At 46.9% G+C, this 21,534-nt stretch overlaps 1 protein-coding gene across 1 annotated transcript in view; it reads right to left on the bottom strand.

The window, feature by feature from the left end:
- The window catches only part of CACNA1H (calcium voltage-gated channel subunit alpha1 H), a 419,417-nt gene that overhangs the window by 276,152 nt on the left and 121,731 nt on the right, over positions 1-21,534 (bottom strand). The window lies entirely within an intron of this gene.

Here is a 21,534-nt window from a genome sequence, read left to right as displayed (position 1 = left end):
AATCAACAGCCTCAACCTTTTCAGAGAAGGTACAGAGTACATTACGTTCTGAGTCTGTTGACTCAGATGGGTAGGATCTGCAAATATGACTGTTTGCAAAAGGAAAATGAAATACTGGGCGTTGGTTCAGAATAACAGAACCAAAACAGAACTCTTAGCGTGTCTGCCTAGAGATGCTGTGTGCGAGCCCAGGATTGGGTGGGGGCATATTTTGTTCCCTGCCATGCAGCGCCTTGCAATTTTTGTAAAATTCCTCAATTGGTGGTTTGCCTCAGTCCAAAATGGGAATAAGATAAGTGGTGGAGGTGCTCTATAACCAGGTTAAATAAAAACATCAAAGCTGGATAAAAACACATAGCAGAGTCTAGAACATGAAGAAAGGCCAGGAAAAAATATATGTGCCTGGCACTGAAATGACACCATAGCAGGTGTCTGGTGAGCTTCTCTAGGGAGACCATTCCATACTTGGGTTGCCACCACCAACATGTCTCTTTGCCCACCAGCCACCAGCCATAATGCACCTGGACGTGGGTGGGAGACAGGCCTTCAAACAGGTTTTTGAGGTTTAGGTACATTTGGGGACAAGAGTTCCTTCAGGCACTCTGGTCCCAAGCTTCCTAGGGCTTTAAAAGGTCAAAAACAGCTCTTTCAACTGGGGCCAGGAATGGGCTGTTTAAGGGTGAACATGTTTCATTTGCTCAGGAGTTTAGAACCCCTGGAGATCTTATAGCTGCTGGTTTAATATTGAGTACATTGATCTATCTGCCATTTTGAGCTGTTACCAGGTTTCATGTCCTTATGGTTTTTCATAGCTGAACCAGTGGGGTATAGGACAGAAAGATAACTAAGGCTGCAATTCTATATCTGGGAGTATGCCTGAATGAAGCCAATGGATCTTAATTCTGAGCAGGCATGTGTAGGGTTCCCAGAGGGCAAGCAGCATGCACATCTGCTTCCAGTGGTTTGCCATTGGGACTATTGACCATAAACTATGGCAGACATCCCTGGCCTGCTGCCCTTCAGATGTGTGGGACTGCAACTCCCTTCATTGCCAGACAGCAGGGCCAATGTCAAGGGCAGGAAAAAAATAGTGACCTACTTTGGTTCACAAAAACATGAGATCAAGGTTTGAAACGTATTTGGCCCAGATACATTGTGTTCAACAATAGTTCTGCACCTTCTCATGCTACTGGGTGATGCTTTGTAATGTAGGTTTCCGTAGGGCCCCAGCTTTCTGAATTTTGCATGCCCAGAGAGCAGAAGCACAGCACTGATTCATCCAGTGCAGAAGTCCTGTGGATTCCAATCTCATACACATGAGTGCACATGCACGCACGCACGCACGCACGCATGCTCGCTCGCTCGCAAACACACACAGGATGTCTGTCTGTCCATCAACACCGTAGCACCAAGACTGAAACCTTTCCATCTGAAACTTGGCATGCATACTAACAGGACCATAGGGGTTTGCACCTCCAGGTTATTTTGTTTCTAAAACACATTAATTAATGGTAATTCATTTTAATGTTTCCATGTAGTTGAAGTGTACAGTAACTTCTTCAGCCACTTGGGGCAGACCTCCGTGACCAGCACATACCTTTGTGGTTGATACAGTTTGAAGCCAGGGGAAATTCGTAGGCTGAGAGACAGAGTTACATATAATTGTCCCCTTCTCCTCTGCTATGGGGCAGCTCCTCCCTCAGGGGAATGGAGTGGACAGACCACTCCCTCAGGGGGCTATGGGGGTGCACAAAGGCAAGAGCCATGCCTAGGGGTGCCAGTGGGCATGGCTTCACTCAAATAGGGGGGCACAACGTGTCCAACTGTAATCGCTGTGGGCTGCAACTCCCAGTATCCCTCACCACTGGCTATTTTGGCTAGGGCTGTTGGGAGCTGCAGTCCAGCAACATCTGGAGGGCTACAAGTTGCCCACCTCTGCCTTATGGTTTGTGACATAAACTTGAACATGTATTGCCAAATGCCTCGTGGAATCTCAGAAGCATGGCAGGGTCAAGAAAGACTGGCATGAGCCAGAAGAAGTGGGATTTAGCATTCTGTATGCCACCTCCACAGTACATCCCCTAAGCTAGAAGAACCAATAATGCAAAGATATGCAAATGTGCTCAATTCAGGTCTGAGAATGTGGATGACCAGTGGCTGAAGACAGAGGTCTCCTAGAGGGCTGAAGGGAGTATGATGGAGGCCCAGCTGACCAAATTTGTTCCCCGTACCCTGCCGTGGCCTCTGTTCCCAAAACCTGTCCGACCAACAGTGAACATGGGACAAAAGAGCTAAGTGACAGCCCCACAGGCAATGCCCTTTCTGTCATATAACACCTAGTTGAACGCTATGAAAAATGATCGATTTTCTCCTGCCCATGGATACAATTTGGATATCTGTCTGTCTGTCAGTCTGTCTATCATCTATCCATCCATCCATCCATCCATCCATCCATCATCATCATCTATCTATCATCTATCTATCTAGAAGTATATGAAGGCCAGACTTGTAGAAGTGGGCAACAACTTTACATTCACTTTCAAATGTTTCAAATCTGAAATCCGTACCAAATGCGAAGTTCTTGAATTTTGGTCAATTCTTATTATTAGTGGACTGAAAGGAAGTTCTCACCTATCAGCACCAGCCAAATCCAGTAGGGACAGCTATTCTCAGCATGGAGAGGACCAGATTGTACCTGCCTGCCCTATAACAGCTGTTAAAGATGAGGAGCCTGTCAGAAAAAAGAGATGGCAACCCTAATTCAGGACTAACATGGCTGGATACACAGGAATTCAAACCCAGGCATTTTAAGAGAAAGGCACTCAAAGACCTGGACCTGGATGGATTTATCCATTTCAGTTTCTCCTAGGGACGTCTGGATTTTGTGAAATCCGTCGTGCGGGTATTTTGTGGATTGTGCATTGTCATTCGTTCCAGGGTCTGTTCACAGATGGATTCTTTTCTTAGTTTTTTTTGCTAAGATATGCAAATAATTCCATTAGAGGGTTCACAACAATTTACATAATTTATGTAAGTACATAACATTTTGCATATTGTCCCCCATTCAACTTTTTGCCACGTATATTTACCAGTCTCGGCAGGACCCTATGTATTATCCTATGAATACATTTGTGTACACTTTTGGAAAAAGTAAAAAAGAAAAGATCCCGAAGTCCACGAACTCAGCACGACCTGAAGGGGGTTGCTCCACAGTGGATTCCGCAGGTTGGAATCTTAGAAATCCAAGCTCATTTTAGTCCATCTCAAATTTCTCCATCATCCCTAGTTTCTCCTACATCCAGTTTTTTTAAAAAATAAATAAAAAATCTTAAGTTCTTTTTGTCCGGAGCATGGAGAACTTTGTGAATTTTGGTAAATTCTTATCGAAACCGAACTGAAATTTCCACCCATCCCTAGTGACAACAAAGAGGAAAGGTCTCTCCATCTCCCACAGTTGTGGCTTGGGCTATTTGCTAGTCACAGAAATGGGATCCAGCAGGCCTGCAGGCTCTCACTTTACATGGGGGCTCCCAAGGGAGGCGGGGTTCCCTTGGTCAACGTATAGATGGAATGCAATCCTGCTCAATCCTTAACAGCATTGACAGGTCTAAAAATAAGGGATGAAAATAACACGCCTGGATGGAGAGCTCCCACACTTGGCAGACAAAAATAACTAAGTATTCAGGGCGGGGGGGGGGGGGGCTCACCCTGTAATTAAACAGGATACGGTGGAGTTGAGGATCTCCTCGTTTCTGGGCCACTGCTGTGATACATCCCTCCCCTTGTTCCACTTGCACAAGTGGAACAAAATTCTCATACACTCCTAAAGAAAATCCAAAACTGTCAATGGGAGGGTGATGGAACAAAAGAGGCCTGTCAATCAATGAAACACAGAGGGAAGAGATTTAACAAAATCTGTACATCCCTAGTCATGAGCAGAAACCCACTGAAGCAGAAGCAGCTGAACTGGAGCCAAAATGTACCGCCGTAATAGCCTACGTAAATATTTATGTAGGCTAAAACGGGGGGGGGGGGAGGAACGCAAATGGCGCCCACTGTGCTATTTGCGTTCCCCTTTTTTTCACCGTAATAGCCTACGTAAATATTTACGTAGGCTAAAATGTCTAAAAATAGGGAACGCAAATGGTGGCCGCCGTAGCCGCCGCCCTTTGCGTATGCTGTTTTTTTTTGGGGGGGCTTGCCGTGATAGGCTACGTAAATACTTACATAGCCTATCACGGCAGCTTCGCAGGATGCAAATGGCGGCTGCTATGGCGGCCGCCATTTGCATCCGCATCAGCCCATCCGCGGCCAGAACTCTGGCTGCGGACGGCCCTGGCTGGCGGCTCTGTGGAGCCGCCACGGAGCGGAGCTGGCGCAGGGAGGATTCCGGGGGGAGGGACGGAGCGCCTCCCCCCCACCGTGAATCCAAGCTCCGCAAAGGTAAGTGACTTTCGTACATCCCTATTTCCAGCCTATTTGGAGGTTGCCAGGTTGGAAAAGTTGATTTAACTCATATATCTTAAAGGCCTTAAGGGTAGGTAGATGGTAAACTGATGATAAGTTGAGACTTCCCCTGCAGTATTCTAGGAACTGTAGCTTGGTGAGGATGCGATTCCCCTGTGTTAGAGATCCTTAGTCCCTTTGAGAACCTCAAATGATGACTACACTACTTCAGTTCAGTTCGGTATAGATATGATCTAAAATGCGGAAGAACTTTTTCGCAAAATAGGAAATTTGCACAAATCAAACTGGGATTTGGGAATGAGATGAATCCGAGTGCATGTTTGACAATTTGCGAATATTTTTAATGGATACACACTTGCGTCTGGAGCTTCGAATGGGGCATGCGCGTGTGTTTTGTGAGCAAAAACAAAATTCTCATACATCCATAAGTTAGAGCAGGGCTCAGGAATGCATGGTTCTTCAGATGCTGTTGGACTGCAACTCCCATCAACCCTAGACAGCATAGCCCATTGAACTGCTGTCTGTCCTGATGCACAGATTCAAGTCCCCTCTCCTTGGGAATTTTGCAGATTTTCCTGCCGCATGGTTGGCAATTTTTGCTATCTCCCCTAGTGAGATTCATGTTCGTCATTTTTGAGATGAAAAGAGCTCATTTTGGGTGGATCCCCTCCCCTGCCACATTTTTAATTCCTTTGACTGCCTTTGCTGATTCAAGATAGAAAGAAAAAGAATTCTTTGATTTATGCTCTTCAGGGAGCTGACGAATCTACTCCTTTTCACAAGCAATGCGGAGAGAGATACTGGGCATTACACCTGCTTATCTCAGCAATGAAGGTTCGTATGACTTGATGGCTGACATCTTCTCCTTTTCTCCCCTCTTAAAGGATGAAGAGGCCAAGATAATTTGACTTCGTTAAACAGGCCCCAGAATGGTGTCACCCTTGTTTCTGCATGTGATACCCAGAATGTGAATTTGCTCAATGGGCAAAAGAGAGACACAGCCACTGAGAGGAGAAATGCCAATGCCAACAGCACTTTCCCTTGTCTTCCAAGTTTGCATTGCCTGTCAGAAATAACACTATGCTGGTGTTGGAAGGCAGGGCCCAGTTTGGACGACTGCAATGCACAATAACAGTAACAATGATAACAATAATGATCATAGTAATAAGATAGCTTAACTCAAGTAGATTACATGCCTTATTTCAGCAACATCTGCAACTTTTGCTGTAGCAGCCCCCCCAAATCCACCATTTTTTTTTTAAAGAAGCTAGGTGTTGACTGCAGAGGGGACCATCAGCTAGGTGTCGACTGCAGAGGGGACCATCAGCTAGGTGTTGACTGCAGAGGGGACCATCAGCTCGGTGTCGACTGCAGAGGGGACCATCAGCTCGGTGTCGACTGCAGAGGGGACCATCAGCTAGGTGTTGACTGCAGAGGGGACCATCAGCTAGGTGTTGACTGCAGAGGGGACCATCAGCTAGGTGTTGACTGCAGAGGGGACCATCAGCTAGGTGTTGACTGCAGAGGGGACCATCAGCTAGGTGTTGACTGCAGAGGGGACCATCAGCTAGGTGATGACTGCAGAGGGGACCATCAGCTAGGTGTCGACTGCAGAGGGGACCATCAGCTAGGTGTTGATTGCAGAGGGGACCATCAGCTAGGTGTCGACTGCAGAGGGGACCATCAGCTAGGTGTCGACTGCAGAGGGGACCATCAGCTAGGTGTCGACTGCAGAGGGGACCATCAGCTAGGTGTCGACTGCAGAGGGGACCATCAGCTCGGTGTCGACTGCAGAGGGGACCATCAGCTAGGTGTCGACTGCAGAGGGGACCATCAGCTAGGTGTCGACTGCAGAGGGGACCATCAGCTAGGTGTCGACTGCAGAGGGGACCATCAGCTAGGTGTCGACTGCAGAGGGGACCATCAGCTAGGTGTCGACTGCAGAGGGGACCATCAGCTAGGTGTCGACTGCAGAGGGGACCATCAGCTAGGTGTCGACTGCAGAGGGGACCATCAGCTAGGTGTCGACTGCAGAGGGGACCATCAGCTAGGTGTCGACTGCAGAGGGGACCATCAGCTAGGTGTCGACTGCAGAGGGGACCATCAGCTAGGTGTCGACTGCAGAGGGGACCATCAGCTCGGTGTCGACTGCAGAGGGGACCATCAGCTAGGTGTCGACTGCAGAGGGGACCATCAGCTAGGTGTCGACTGCAGAGGGGACCATCAGCTAGGTGTCGACTGCAGAGGGGACCATCAGCTCGGTGTCGACTGCAGAGGGGACCATCAGCTCGGTGTCGACTGCAGAGGGGACCATCAGCCATACTGTCCTGCTAGTATTGTCAGGGGGCTCTACATTGTGCTACCAGCGTGTCATACTTTAGCCTCCCTTTTCAATTCTGTTCTTTTATATGAATTCCTCTTGTATGAATTCCTTTTGTATGAATTTCCTCTATTTCAGTTTTTAGTAAGAGTATGATAGGCTGTTATGTAGATATTTTGTACTTTTGTTGTGTTGGTAATGGCCTTTGTGCTGTACACACACAAAGATGCATAGGACTGTGCACTATTTCAGCAACATCAGCACTGTAACGTAGATCATTTTAAGCACTCTCCTTATTGCAAATGGGGGGGGGGATGCTGAGGCTGAGAGAACAGCATGGTCCTCTAACACTCATGACACCAACCAAACTGGGAAGGGTAGCTATTAAGACACAGCCTTAATGCTCAGACCCCTTTCCCACGATCATTTGGTGGCTTCCTGGATCTGCAATTTCCCCCCAATTCTAAATGCTTGACCTAAGGCTTAGTGACCAAAAGTAAGGGCTTTAAGCTAAGTATGTTGGCATTTTTGGCCCTCTCCCATTTTGCCTTTGGTGCAGCTCTCCACTGGAATGTGGCTCCTGAGAGCATCTCTGAAATTGAATTTGCCCATTGGGCTGAAAGAGGTTCAAACACCCCTGATCCAGGGGTTTTTGTTGACCACAGGCTAAACTTGAGTCAGCAGTGTAAGGAGGCAACTAAAAAGGCTAATGCAATTATATGCATAATCAACAGAAATATATTGCCCAGATCATCCCATGGGGTCATCCCATGAAGCTGACTGGTGGGAAGGGCTTCTTTACTCGGCGCAGAGTTAATGGAATTCCCTACCACAAGATGTGGTGATGACCATCACTTTGGATGGCTTTAAAAGGGGGCTAGACAAATTCCTGGAGGAGGTGGCTATCAATGGCTACTAGTCTTGATGGCTCTGTGCCACCTCCAGTACCAGAGGCAGTGAGCCTGTGTACACCAGTTGCTGGGGAACATGGGCAGGAGGGTGCTGTTGCACCATGCCCTGCTTGTGGGTTCCCGGTCGACAGCTGGGTGGCCACTGTGTGAACAGAATGCTGGACTAGATGGACCCTTGGTCTGATCCAGCAGGGCTCTTCTTATGTTCTTATATTCGTATGCCTTATACTGAGTCAGACCATGGGTCCATCAAGCCCAGTATTGTCAACACTGACTGGCAGTGGCTTTCCAGGGTTTCAGGCAGGAATTTTTCCAGCCCTATCTGGAGGTGCTGGGGATTGAACCAGGGATATTCTGTATGCAAAGCAGGTGCTCTACCACTGAAATCAGCCTCCCCAATGAAATCTCTCTCTCTGTCTCTGTCTCTCTGTCTCCCTCTCCCAGTATGCAAGACATTCGGATATCCCATACTAACAGCTGTTCCCTGAAGGCCCTGTGGGCAGCCTTATTCCATCAATAAAAAGAAAGAAAGAGAGGGGGAAGAAAACCACTATGTTTGGAACAGCTCTGGTGTCTCATGTATCACCAATGGCAGCACGTTAAAGGAAACAGCTGAGAAACAGCTGCATGATTACCAGGACAAAGTTTGAGATGGTGGCATGGGGATCGGGGTGGGCGGGTGGGGGAAAGAATTGCCAAGGGAGATGCAGAGATAAGCATGGAGAGGAGCTGAGGCCTGGTCACAATTTGGCTTCATATAAGAGCGAGTAAGTGCATGCAAGTATTCTTTGGGTATGGTCAGATGTGGACAAATGTGCCATGAAAAATTAGGAGATCTGCCATGATAGTGCCACTGAGAAATAAAAGCTTGCCTGACCCCACTCCAACCCCAAAATGTGGTATTTTTGCTGGGCAGAGTGAAGAGGGGTCCCTCTCTCTTGTTTTTCTTTTTCTGTTTGGGTATAATCTGTTAGCTGATGGGAAGCACAATGGGCTTGCTTCCCGAACAGCTGGGCTACCCTGTATCGTGTAGCTGGAGGTGTTCATTTTCATTTTAGTTTTTCTACATGGGCACACATAGTTGAGTCCCAAATGCACGCATGCTGCTGGCAATGTGGAGCCAGCAATGTGGAGCCAGCATGTCCCGTGAGCACACACCAACCCCTTCTGATACAGCTTGCATGTATTTTGCAAGGGGAGATATGCTGAAGGTTTAGAACATGAGTTATGCATTGTGTGGAGAAATTGGCAAGAGCGATTCCTCCCCCTGCCCTTTCTCCTTCTGTCATATTACTAGACCCTGGGCTCATCCAGTGAATATGGCAGTAGATTCAGGACAGATAGGAACAGGGGGTTGGACTCGATGGTCTTATAGGCCCCTTCCAACCCTACTATTCTATTATCTCTTTCATTACACAATTATTTACTTAGGGTGCAATCCTATGGCTGCTAGTCAGCGGCTAGAGGGCTATGGGATTAGTTGGTTTCTGGGAACTGACCGCAGAGCCCATGCTCCGAGGTTGGTTCCCAGAGAACCGTCTCCCTGCCCCCTCCCCTGCCGCCTCATAGGCCGCGTGGATCGTCCCTGGGCTCCATGCTTGTAAGAGCAGTGTGGAGCAGGGCAAAAGGGGGTGTTCCCAGGGGTCGGGTGAGGAGTGCGGAAGTGCTGTTATGACACTTCCTATGCATCGTCCAGCCACCCCACTCTGTGCTCCGATGTCCTGTGGCTAGACAGCCAAAATTGGCTGTCTAGCTGCAAATGCAGGGCGGCCGGAATGCGGAGGAGAGGATTCCCTCTGTGGTCCTTAGGGATGTACGAAAGTGACTTACCTTTCGCGGATTATGTTGACGGTGGGGGGGGGAGGCGTTCCATCCCTCCCCCTGGAATCCTGGCCGGGGGGGAGGCGCTCCGTTCCTCCCCCGGAATCCTTGAACAGCCGGCTGTGCTCCGTGGCAGCTCTGCGGAGAAGCCGGCCAGGCCAGAGCCGTCCGCAGCTGGATTTCTGGCCGCGGAGGGCTCTGGGTAAAACAAACAAACAAACAAACAACGCATACACAAATGGCAGTGGCTACAGCCACCGCCATTTGCGTTCCTTCTTTTTACCGTCTTAATCTACGTAAATATTTACGTAGACTATGATGGTGACAATCAAGGGGAATGCAAATAGCGTAGAGGGCGCCATTTCCGTCCCCTTTTGATTCCCCGTTTTAGCCTATGTAAAGATTTACGTAGGCTAAAATGGTGAATGAAAAAGGGACGCAAATAGCACCCGCTACGCTATTTACATTCCCCTTGATTTTCGCCGTCATAGTCTACGTAAATATTTACGTAGATTAAGACGGCCAAAAAGAAGGAATGCAAATGGCGGCGGCCGTAGCCGCCGCCATTTGCGTACGCGTTTTTTTTTTTAAACCCACCCCCAACCATGATAGGCTACGTAAAGATTTACGTAGCCTATCACGTTTTTTTTCCCTTTTTCTTTTCACAAGCCTGGAAATGGTGGCGGCAGCAGCAGCTGGTCGGAAGACCGGCCGCCGCCGCCGCCGGAGCTGCCGCTGCCCGGAAGATCTGCCCCAGGTAAGTCTCGTCCCTGGGGGGATCCGTGGGGGGGGGCGGGGGGAGTGGCAGGCTGTTCCACCACAGATTTCGGGGGGCCGAATGCACTGGCATTCGGCCTCACCGAGATCCGTGGCGGAATTCTCTGACATCCCTAGTGGTCCTCCTGCCATGCATTGGATAGGCGGTTGCCTCTGAGTTCAGAGTAGGCCACCTATCCACATAGGATTGCTCCCTCCATGTATAAAATTCACTGCTATGGGATGTGGTGATGGCCATTGCTTTAGGTGTATTTTGAAAGGTATGACGCACATGGATAAAGGTGGAGAAGTCTATCAATTTCTCTATGAATGTATCATCATCATCATCATCAGCATCACTAAATTTATATCCCACCTTTTTCCCTCTTGGATGATCTCTTGCAAGGAGATGTACATGATCCTCCTCCTCTCCATTTTATCCTCACAACAATGCTGTGAGGCAGACTAGGCTGAGAGTCAGTGACTGGCCCAGTGAGCTTAACAGCTGAGTAGGGACTAGAAACTGGATCTCCCGAGTCCCAGTCAAATACGCTAACCACTACACCAAACTGTCTCTCACTGGCTCAGTGGCTGATAGGAACATCCAACCACCACTGCTCAGAAATGGACATCCAAGATTTTAAAATCTCAAGTTCTTTCTGTCCTCAATATGAAGAAATTTGCAAATTTTGGTACATTATTATACAAAATGAACTGAAATGAAATTCACACCCATCTGCACCAGTCAGATTTGATAGGTTCTGCTATCCCCAGCATAGGAAGGACCATGCTGTGCCTGCCTGCCATGCAGCCGTTAAAGGAGCTGGTCAGACAAAAAGGAAGTGGCAATTCAGCCTAATTCAGCACTAACATAGTTGAATACCCAGGGATTCAAACTCAGACGTTTAAGAGCTATGCTCTCAAAGCCCTGGGCTTGGATGGACAAATCTGTCAGTTTTATTTCCTTCCACATTTGATGATTTAAGATCTCAAATTCTTTCCATCCTGAACATGGAGAAATTTGTAAATTGTTAAACAATTTGGTAAACAATTTGGTAAATTGTTTCCAAAAATGAACTGAAACAACATTCTCCCCCATCTCTACCACCAGCCAGCGGTCTGCATTCTTCCAGGTGCTTGGCCCCTCCCAGCCTGTTCTTGCGGTCCCAGGCAGGCAACAAAAACCAGTTTTGTCAAGGCCATGGTGAATCCCGTGGCCACCTGACGAGCTGTGTACAGCTTGACATGTTGGAAGATTTCTGTAAGCTTCTTTTGGAAGCACAGGAAGATCCCCTTTGAAGTTGGAAGAGGCGTCTCTCGTGGAATGTAGCCCAGTCCTGAGGAAACCCGAGGCATGATTTCAAGCATGGTGGCACAGGCGCAATGTCAGGGAGAGACTCCAAGGCACCAATTAATTATCCACCCTACGCTATGCTTTGCCAGACACATGGCCATATGTTGGCTTTCTGAACTTAATGAGGGCTCCTTGATTAAGCATGGGGGCCGTAGCCTCTGGCCACCATCTTCTGGAATAATGACAGCTCTTCGGTGAGGTGGCTGCCTTTCGCAGATATTTATTGTTTACTGTCCATCACTTTGTAAGCACTTGTAATTAATAGCCCTCCCATGCTGCTGTGCTGATCTCAAATGCCACGGGGCACTGGGCGGCCAATCAGTCCTTATTGATTGGATAGGGCTGCGCAGGATGTGACATAATAATTAGGAGTGTGGACTTCCCCGGGATAGGGGTGTTGAATTTCCAGCTCAGCTGGAGGTTCAGCTGTGTACTTCTTCACACAGTGCATAATTAAACTATAGAATTTGCTAACACCATACATAGTGATGGCCACCAATTTGGATGGCTTTAAAAGGGGGTTGGACAAATTCCTGGAGGAGAAGGCTATCAATGGCTACTAGTCCTGATGGCCCTATGCTAGCTCCAGTATCAGAGGCACTATGCCTGTGTACACCAGTTGGTGGGGAACATGGGTGGGAGGGAAATTCTCATACATCCCTACACTCTGGTCACCCCACCTGTTTAACTGCAGAATACAGGGGTGCCCAGAGAAGACTGAAATTAGAGGGCAGGGTCATGTGAGAGAAAGAAGTCCTGGGACATTTAGGGCTTTAAAGATCAAAGGCAGTACTTTGAATTGACCCCAGTAACAAATGGATAGTCAGTGGAGTCTTTTAATGCCAGAATAATATTTTTGGAGTGATCAGTACCAATTAATCTGGCCACTGCATTCTGAACTAGCCGAAGTTTCCAGTGCTTTTCAAAGGCAAACTAACATACAGTGCATTACAGCAATCTAGGTGTATCTTACTTGCGTTTATAATTTAGACTGTAAGCTATTTGGGATTTGACTTCAAAGAATCATCTACACTGACGGTGGAAAAGTAGCAGGGAGTATAAATAATACAATTTACACTGGGCAGTTTCACTTCAATTGAAGTTTTCCAGCTATTATAATGTTATTGCAGTTGAACTGAACTTTCCAAGAGTTGAGTCCAATTCATAAACAATTCTCGGCATGTATTTCTCGGCCATGGAGACGGAAGAATGTTTATATGCTATGCTAGGAAATAAATTGATTGGGACCCATTGACCCGACCCACGATTTTTTGCCGGAGATACATTCACACATTTAAACTTGCTTCAGTATTTCCCCTAATGTCATGCCTTCAAATCTAATTACTGTCTCGACAAGAGAAAGAAATGATTTCTCTGTATTTCATTTGCCATGGCTGGTTAACGCTGATCAGTCTCAGTGGCACAGGATGAACCCAAGATGCTTTAGCAACGTCTGAGAAAAATCAAGGAGGGCTGGAGGAGGAAAACAAAGGCTCTGGTGAAGATCAATATAGGGAATTGATTGTCAGGGAAAGCCATTCACCTGCCACACCCGGATGAATGGTAGGATCGACCTGAGAGTGTTGGTGGCAAGGCCAAAGGAAATGCATCAAAGACAGCAGGGCAGAAAGTGAATTGAGAATGATATTGAACTACAGAGACACTGAGCAATTTTAAAGAGAAAAGGGCAGCCTTGAAAGGATCCCTGCCATGCCTTCCTGACAAGATAATGGAGACAGATGACCTTGTGGGCGAGAGCTTTCCATCAGCTGCTTATTTAGAGAAATCAGCTTGATAATTTTGCTTGCAGATTTTGCTCCCAGGGTGCATGAACTAGATAACAACCAATGGTCCCTGCAGATCCCGGATCATCTGAATGGATGCTGCTGCTGTATGCCGAGTCAGGCCGTTGGTCCAAGGAACCTACTCTGGAAGGCAGTTGTTCGTGGTGCCAGTCCTGTCATGGGACACTTCTCCTGATAGTAAGCACTTTGTTAAACTTTTCACAAAGAACGGTGAGTGCAACAGCAGCCGGGGAAGTGAATTTGCAAAGGGGCTATCAAGGTACACAGAAGAATTAGCCATAGGAAATGTGTGCGCATGCCCAACATCAGGGGTCAGCATGGCCAGGCCACTGCAGGGGGCCAGAGACATCCCTGGGGCTGGACTACTGCTGCTGCGGTAGGGATGTCTCCTCCTTTTCCTCTTTCCTCCTCTCTCCATCTCCTCACCTGGCTGGCGATGCTGGCAAAAGGAAGTGCTGCGGCACACAAGCCCCCAAACCCCAAGGTGCGCCATTTTAAAGCAAAATGTTTTTTTACCTTACCTTTTGAGTAGCAGCAATCTAAACCAATTGGGTGCTCCCTTGGGGAGGGGGAAAGCCAAAGAGGGCACCAGAGCAGTGAAAAGACCGCCCCTCACCAGCCCAGTGTCAGCATCTCGTTGGTTCAGATCTCTGGTACTTAAAACGTAAGGCCAAAGAAAAGAGACTTGTTTTAACATGGCATGACACCAGGCCTGTGGGCTCATCTGGCTGGTTGCCAGAGCGCTTCCTTTTGGCAGCAGGGCAGGCCAGGCTAGGAGGAGGAGGGCTGGAGGAGGAGGAGGAAAAGGAGTCACCGCTCCTGCTGGGTTAAACCCCTGCCAAGGAGGGAGGGTTGAGTGTTGCGGCAAACAGGGGGCCCTTGGCAGCGTGGCGACAAGGACCCAAGGGAGGCTGATGCTGGCCCTGTGTGTGTGTGCACGCGCACGCGCATTTTAAAGGGAATCCTTTTTCTAAACAGATATCACCCATATCTTTGGCAGAGGCCTTCCACAGCACAATGCACAGTACGATGATGATAAACATTGGACTCCATTATCCATATTCCATCTGAAAATCAGCTGCTTTTCCAGAGAAGCTCGGTGAATGTATTGAAATTGGAGCTGCTACACATGAATACCTCAGATGGCGAAAATCCGCCCTCTGCACCCTAAAAAGTGTCTTACATTCCCCTCAGAATAGATCATTTCCTTTTGTCATGCCAAACACACTGCCCTGACTCGCCAGAGGATCACATATGGCACGCTACTGAACAGGATTGGAATGGATCTAGCCAGATTTGTCCCTGCCAGAAGCAGCTGTTACGTGTATCACAATGTCACGACCATCCTCTTGTGCCCTGGCGGTGGGGGCGGGGGGAACAGCCTTTGTAGGACTGGGCTGGGACACAACAGGTTCGAAAAGGGCAAAGTACACTCTCCGTATGCCAAGCTACTGAAGCAATCAGCCACAATGTAGAAGATGCCCATCTGGAAGCAACAAAGATCCTTATCCAGATTGGTTCCATCAACTCCGTCTATGAGTTTGCTAGTCATTTTCAGGAATAATTCAAACTCGTGTGTGTGTGTGTGTGTCTGTGTGTGTGCGCGCGCGTGTGCGCACGCGTCTGTGTTAACTTTGAAAGCCCTAAATGGCTTGGGACCTGGGTACCTGAAAGCCAAACTACATAAACTTGCCCCAAATCAGGGGCCCATCAGCAGGTGATGTGGGCTTCTGAGATTAGAGATGTAGTGCCTGGGAAAAGGGGCTTTTTGGTCTTGACTGCCCACCCACCCCCAGCTTTGAAACACATCCTCCAGGGCCATTTGTCTGGTGCCTTGCCTAGGGATGTGAGAGCCAGCAAACTTGACCTCTCTGCAATTCTTGTTTCCATCTTGAAGCTTGTTCTGACTCAAGTCCATATCAGACTGTGAGCGTTTTTCCCCTCCTTTCACATGAAAATCGGAGCCTATTTTGTGTGCATATTTCCAAATGTATGTATCAGTTGTTTGCATCTTTGAAATGAATGCATTCTTCTCCCATTGATTAAAATGTATTTGTGTGCATTTTTCAAAGGTATACATTTGATTTTTCATGCTCATTTTTCAAACGTACACATGCTGTTGAACACACTTTTTCGGTCCACAAATTACATTGCAAGTTTGGAAATGTACGGACTTCGACCGCAGTTTGCATCTGAGTCATTCTTTGTTCCGGAAGCTGTGAACGGGGCAAATCCTGATCAAAAACAAACTGAAACAAAATTCTCACACATTGCTAGTCTAGCTTCATAAGTTTTAGGTGCCAGGCCGAGATGCTTTCATTCAGCCAGGCAGTAGCTGCTGTTCTACAGATTTAATGGAGTTTTCTGCTGCTTGACTGTTTTAATTGCTTTTGCTTTATGTGGTTTTATTGCTTTCTCTTTGGCAAGCTGCTTTAAAGAACTCATGTTGAAAAGTGGGAGACAAACTTTTTAAAAAATAAATAGGATAAAAGAAATATTTATATCCATGGTAAGCAACATTTTTTTTTCTTTTTAAACAAGGAACACATTTTTAACTGAGCAAGAGCTGGAGGGCCAAAATGTTGCCTACACCCACTGACTCATTCTCACACAGAGCCACAAGCAACAAACTCCATTTCCCCTGTACCCAGTCTTCTCCACAGCAAAAGGCAGGCCTGGCTTCAGCAGGATTCTTGTCTTTTCCACCTTGGCTGCTCACTCCCATTTGCAAGTGTCCAGTTCTGACATGGAAATGAATGGGTGAGGTGCAAGATGGGATAGCTGTAGTTCAGTGATTCTCATGCTGGGCTCCAGGGCATACTTGCGCACTGTGTGAGGAGCTGAGCATGCCTCAAAAAACAAAACAGAATTAAACTGCCATGTTAAATACATGTACCACTCTATGTCATTAATAAATAGCCTCAATTTTGGATGGAAATGGTGACACTGTAACACCAAACTACATTAACTGTTAGAACACATTTACATTTCTGTTTTTTCACTGCAAAAAAATGGAGGGTAGTATCCAGTAGTATCCAGGACTAGCCCTGCTATTCAGCCGAGTGAAGTAGCTGCCGTTAAAGGTTAGGAAATTGTCTTTTTATTAGGTTGCAATCCCATACACACTTTCCAGGGAGAAAGTCCCATTGAACTCAATGGGAGTTACTTCTGAGCAGGCATTTAATTTCATTGCATATATAAGACATTTTCAGTCTGCTGGGAGCAACACTGATTCCCCCTCTCTCTGCTAATACTTGGGCAGCATATATTCATCCTGGATACAGATTTATTTATTATTTATTTATTTACAATATTTATATACTGCTCCACATCAAAAGATTTCAGAGTGGTGAGCAGCCAAGATAAAAACTTGTTAAAACAATTACAACATTTTAAAAAGGAACACGTTCTGATAAGAATGAATTTAACAAACTGCACCTGGTCACTCAAGGAAGGCTTAATGAAATAAAGGTGTTTTCAGAAGGCACTGGAAACAACCCAGTGTTGGTGCCTGCCTAACTTCCAGAGGCAGAGGGTTCCATAGAAAAGGGGCCACCACACTGAAGGCTCTGTGGGTGGACTCCAGTCGGGCCATGGGTCCATGCGGAACCACAAGGAGCAAGTCCTCTGATGACCTCAGTGACCGGGCAGTTGGTAAGGAAGAAGGTGCTCTCTCTGGTATCCTGGTCCCGGAGGGGACACCAGTACCTTAAAGTTGGCCTAGTAGCAAATAGGTAGCCATATGCATTGGCATACTCCAGCGCAGCCTGCAGTAAAGCATGGGAAACTCCCAGAACATCCCCATTGTCCAGAAACAATGCATACATTAGAGAAAACAATATTCAAATATGCATTCTTGTAAAGGAAAACCACTTGCAAAAGATGTGTAGATTATGCAAAAATGCATGCAAAATTGCCTGCATTAGGAGAAAACTGCACAATTTTCATGCAAGCTTAAGAAACAGAAATCCTCAATGTTCAGGATGAATCAGCCTTAAGACTGGAAACATGAGAAACTGAGAGAAACCAAAATTGATGGATTCATCTGTCCCTTGTAACAGTTGCAGGAAACAGTGGTGCTGGGCAGCTGGGTCTGGAAAGCTGCCATCTAAAATTTCCCAGAATGCTTCACAACATAGTGTCAGAAATTAAAATGGTGGCTTCCCAGACTCAACTGCCCAGCACTCACTGAAGCACCCTAAAAACACAATTTTTTTTAAAAAAGAGAGGCTCAATTAAATCACCCAAGGATGCCATCTGCCATTGGCCATACTGGCCGGACATGATGGAAGTTGTAATCCAACACATCAGGACTGCACCAGATGAGGAATGGTGCCATTAGCCATTCAAAGGCATTCCATCTCTTTTACCTTCCCAGCTCAGGTGCAAATCCAGGGTATCATTTGTCAGCATCCTGACAATTACGCACCATAGTATATATGACAATAAAAACATCTCTATTTATGAGACAAAAAAGAAGAGCTGGGTTTGGAAAGATCCCATATGGCTTTACGTTTTGTACAGACATGGAGGGGGAATATATTTACATCTATAATACCCCATTGTAACTATCTGAAAACCTCACATTTCAGCAAATTCCATATTATTGGGGTGAAAAAGGACAGCGTGTGTTAGATGCTCTGCCTGATGTATTGATGTAATAAAGTTTCTCCCTTCCTCCCCCCACCCCATCTGCCTTCTTGTTGCTATGGCTGCGGGCTGCTGACTAAGTATAAAAGAGAGGAGAGAAAGAGGGCGTGTGCTTCTTTAGTGATCAACCAATTTCCTTCTGCGTTGCCCTTGGCTGCTTAGAACCCAAGGAAATAGATGGTTCCAAAGAGTTCCCAAGGAAAGGGGAGTCCCTCATCACCTCATAAGCAGAAACAACCACAAACAGACCTGGTCTTGCAGCAGCCTGCCCTGACTTGGTGCCTACTGATTTGGACTTCAACTCCTATCAGCTCCACCCATCAGGGCCAATGGTTTGGAATGCCGGGAGTTGTAGCCCAAAACATCTGGATGGCACCAGGTTGGAGAAGGCTGTCTTGCAGAGTCCTCTTTAGCATCCATGCTTGGCAAGTCCAGAAACTCAAGCAACACCTGAGGAGGTGTGGCAGGATGCCTCCACCTTACTCAGGGTGCAATCCTATGGTACGTGGTTGGAGAAGGAGCTCAGCGGGTGGAGGAACACAGCCGTTGGAATCATTCAGGAAGCAGAAGGTTTTTGCAGCCATCGCTCCCAGGGCTGGCTCCAGGTTTTGGATGGCACCTGGGCAAAACACCCTCAGTGGGCTACTCCCTGAGTGAGCCTACCTCCTCACCACCACTGTCCCCAGCTGCTGTTGCTCCTCATCCTGCTTCTCTTCTCATCATTGCCCCCATCTGCTTGCTTGACAGGCGGAGAGATGGTGGGCAAGGGGGCTGTGGCATCCGCTCCTCCTCCTCCTCACCACCACTGTTGCCAGGGCCAGAGCAAGAGGCAGGGGAACAAGCAGGTTGCAATGGGGGGGGGGAGGAGCAACTCCAGGGGGCTCTTGCCAGTGGGGCCCTGCTGGGGTGTGGGCCCTTGGCAGGTGCCCCACCATGCCTACCCATGATGCTAGTCCAGATTGCTCCTCCACCATTGGGGCTCTGACAGCATTCAGGGTTGAAAAGGGGTGTGTCATGTATGGATCAGAGGAAGCCTAATAAGACAGAAAAACTATGTCAGCTTTGGAGTGGGCATTGGGGATGTTGGAGGAATTTGAAACAGAACCAAATAAGATTAGATTTTCATGAATCCAGCCTGTGGATCCCACAATGGACCGGTTTTTCCCCCTGTTGGGCAGATTCCACTGAAAGCATGAAAATGTGCATGGGGGGGGGGATTTGTGCACTGAATGTGCAAATTTGTGCAAGTGCAAATTTGCACAAATTGGGAAACAAAACAAAAAAATCCAATTCTGTCGATGGGCTGACAATGGAACAAAAGGCACCTGACAGTCTGCAAAACACAGACAGAATGGATTTTACAATCCCTACATCCCTAGTGGGCATAACTATTTCCCCTCTCATTGGAAGGAGGAGGAGGGAAAATGAAATACAAAGTCAGCTATGGCTGACAAAAAGGTATGCAGTTATTTTTTTAAATGAAGTACTTAAAAAGAGTTGGGTGGTAGGTGCCATCTTAGAAGAAAGGGGCATTTTCTTCTGCATGAGCAAGAGGGGAGAATATCTATAGACGCGACTTTCATCTAACAAGGAAACTATGCTTCTTCCTGCTTTGAGAACTATTGCCTTTAATCATATGCAAATATATCCATATATGCTGCACAATTCTATGTACGTTTTCTCTGAAATAAGTCCTGCGGCTTCCTAGTGTGTTTAATGAATTGATTAATGCGGCAGGCCTAATCAATTAATAAACTAAGCTTTCTTGAACTTGGATTGCTTATTGGATTTTGGAGTCTCGTTTCTACAGCAGTGGGACATGCAAAACAACAATATAGCCAATACTTAAAACTGATGTGCGATGCAAACCATAAAAAATACTGGAGACAAAACAAGCTGTTAATGTTTTAGAATGCTGCTAATCCACACTGACATGTAAAGCCTGTGTAAGAAGGGGTAAAACCAGAGCTGTGGACTGGCACCTCCACTGACAAGGTTGCACTCAGGACCCGAGCAGACCTCCTTCGCGTAAAGCATGGAACAAAAACCAGAGCAAAGTCCCATCTCTATATCCAGGGAAGGACATAAAGGGAAACTGCTGATTTGAGGGACAATGTAGTTGTAACATGAACATGGAGGGGACCGTTAACTTTTATCGCGAAGAGCCACTTGTCGGCTCAAATAGTCCACACGCCATTCCTGACAGGAGGGTTAACTTGAAATTGTTGGTTCTGTCAGAAATGGCCCCCCGAGCCTGAAAGAGAGAGCTGAACAAAGAGAGGACGTGTCTCCCCTTTGACAAGATTTATGGCTTTGCCTGCGTATGTTGGAAACATAACAGGCCTACTCTATTATCCCAACCTTATGGGCAGTCTTCAGGGACTTCTGTTACAACTAACTAGCTCCCTGAAATACTTTTTCACCGCTTGAAAATCTGAAAAGCTGGGGAGTGAGGGTTGGGTGGGCGGTGATATTTCATCTCTATCTGGCACTGCCAACCCCTTGAACAATCTTAGAAGCACTTCCCCACCCTGAATGCTTTTATTTTCGGCATCTGGTTCCAATGATTTTTTGCTAACGCTTCACATCTGTTTAACTTAATTCAGCCTTAACTGGAATTTATTCTTTGTCACACGCAGGGGTCAGTGTTTTGGTTTTTCCTTTTTCTGGAAAAAAAACACAAACGTACGAGGAACCATTAAGATTGATTCTGCAGAGGTTGCCCTTCTCTTTGTTTGAATTCATAGGTTTCTTTAATTGTCAGAGAAGAGAGAGCATTTTGTTGGCTGGAATGCATTCACATCCGGTCCAGTGTGGCTCATTTAATTACTGCACTGCCATAATTACGCCTTAAAAGTTATCCCTCATCAAACTGTAATTTTACACAGCATTAATTAAAGCTCTTTGGCATGCAAGACAATAGCTTTGGCAAAAAGTGTCCTGCAATGCCCAACTTTTCATGTTCAGTAAGTAGTCCATCTTATCAAGATGCTCTCGCTGTCTCTAATCCCTTCTCCTGCCCCCCACACCTCCCCCGCCTGACAATATGCAACCCTCTTCTGTTCCATCTATTCACACACAGAGACAAACTAGGAATGTCTGTAGCTTGAAATTGCCTCCACTTTCCAAGAGTTAAAAGGCAACAAATCTGCCAAACATTCCTTTGTTGTCATTAAAGTGGTCGACCTAATTAGTTTACCACCCCTGTTCATGCAAGGAGGGAGCACAGCTCAGGGGCACATGCTTTGTATGCACAAGGTCCCATGTTCAATCCATGCCATCTCAGGCAGCAAGTGATACAGAAAGATCCCTGCCTCAAGCTCTGGAGAGCACTTTCTACGTTCGGTAAGCACAGACATTGCTTTAAATCTGTATCTATGAGCAATGACTTCTTTCCATTTTTACTCTAGAGCAGGGGTACGGAACCGCAGACCAAATCCAGATCATCTG

This window comes from Heloderma suspectum, chromosome 12 (genome assembly GCF_057233095.1).
Source record: "Heloderma suspectum isolate Gila_16-S chromosome 12, 16-S_ref, whole genome shotgun sequence".
Classification (NCBI taxonomy): Eukaryota; Metazoa; Chordata; class Lepidosauria; order Squamata; family Helodermatidae; genus Heloderma; species Heloderma suspectum.
The sequence above is the reverse complement of the archived record's forward strand: the minus strand, read 5'-3'. Positions and strand labels throughout refer to the sequence as shown.